Raw genomic sequence first — 1393 nt, forward strand, 5'->3', positions numbered from 1 at the left:
AAGTTAAATGGGATAGATTTTGGACCAATAAGCAAAAGTTGTAATGTGTGCATGAAATGTGAGTGGGGATTGAATTGGTCCAATGGGGATAAGGGTTGAATAAAGAAATTAAAAAAAAAGAAAGTGAATGAAAAAATATGGGAAAAGTAATGTGGCTGATGGACATGTTGCCAAGGCTTTTTGCCTTGTGTTTTGTCACATGAAAGAGAAAAGAAATAAGCCACCAAGGCATACAACTTTGGGCAATCCACCCATGAGAGAGAATCAAGAGAAAAGGAAGCAAAATAAGGTAAAAAGGAAGGTGGTCTTGGGCAATCCATCCATGTAAGCACAAATGGAGAAGATTAAAAGCATTTTCAAGGCTCGGCCTTGAGAGATCTACCCACTACCAAGAAAAGAAGAGGAAGGAGAAGAAAGAAAGAAGAGGAAGAAAAAAAGGAAGAAGAAAAAGGAAAGGGAGGGTTCAGCCTAGTGAAACTGAGGCAAGGTAAGTGGTGAGATCTTCATTTTTTTTCATGACATGCATGCATTGTAAATCAATTTTAAGGTGTTCTTTTGTTTGTGCTAGCAAGAACCCACATGGATTCAAAAGACCTGAGGCATGCATGCAAGTAAATCTTAGAATCCATGGTGATTGGAGGTAAATGAACAATGGGTAAGTATTTTAGTTTTAAAATCACAAGTAGAAAGGAAAAATGAGATGTATATTGATTGATTGTGGCTGTGGCAGTAAAGGTAATCTTAGAAGTGAAGAAGTTGTGAACCACATTTGGGAAAGTCAATCTTAAACCAAGAGGTGAGCATGCAAAGTGACTATGTTGTGTTGTATAAGCTTTGGTTGATTAAAACGTATGAATTGTGTGATAATGTTTGTAAGTATTGTTGGTAAAACTATGAGATTTATCTAAGGATGGTTGGTTGATATGCTGTCATTTATGAGAATAATTAAATAAATTGAGTTTGAATGGATGCTAGGAAAAGTATAGTAAGCAAAATTACCGTGGTGGTGTGCCGGAGGAAGTAACGAGAGATCGGCAAGTAGAATTAGCTAAATACACACTTAAGTCAATAGCGACGTCATGTCTCACTATTGTGAGGTGAGTAGAGGGTGTCCATTTAAAAATAATTTCATAATTATATATATGTTTATAGATATGAAATGATTTATTTTAAATGCAAGTTTGTGGAAAGCATGAGCTTGTAGATATTCTAGGACATTGTGAATGCCCAAGCATTTGAAATGTGTTTTGACTATATATATATTTATATAAGCTATATACGTAAAGGATTTTAAAATTGGGAAACAAGCTTGTCAATATGATTTATGTCAAAAATGTGTCTTATTGATTGTGTGATGTGCATTCATGAATGATTTCATACTCACCATGCTGAT

Source organism: Theobroma umbraticum, unplaced genomic scaffold (assembly GCF_002168275.2).
Source record: "Theobroma umbraticum cultivar Fairchild unplaced genomic scaffold, ASM216827v3 scaffold_69.0, whole genome shotgun sequence".
Taxonomy (NCBI): Eukaryota; Viridiplantae; Streptophyta; class Magnoliopsida; order Malvales; family Malvaceae; genus Theobroma; species Theobroma umbraticum.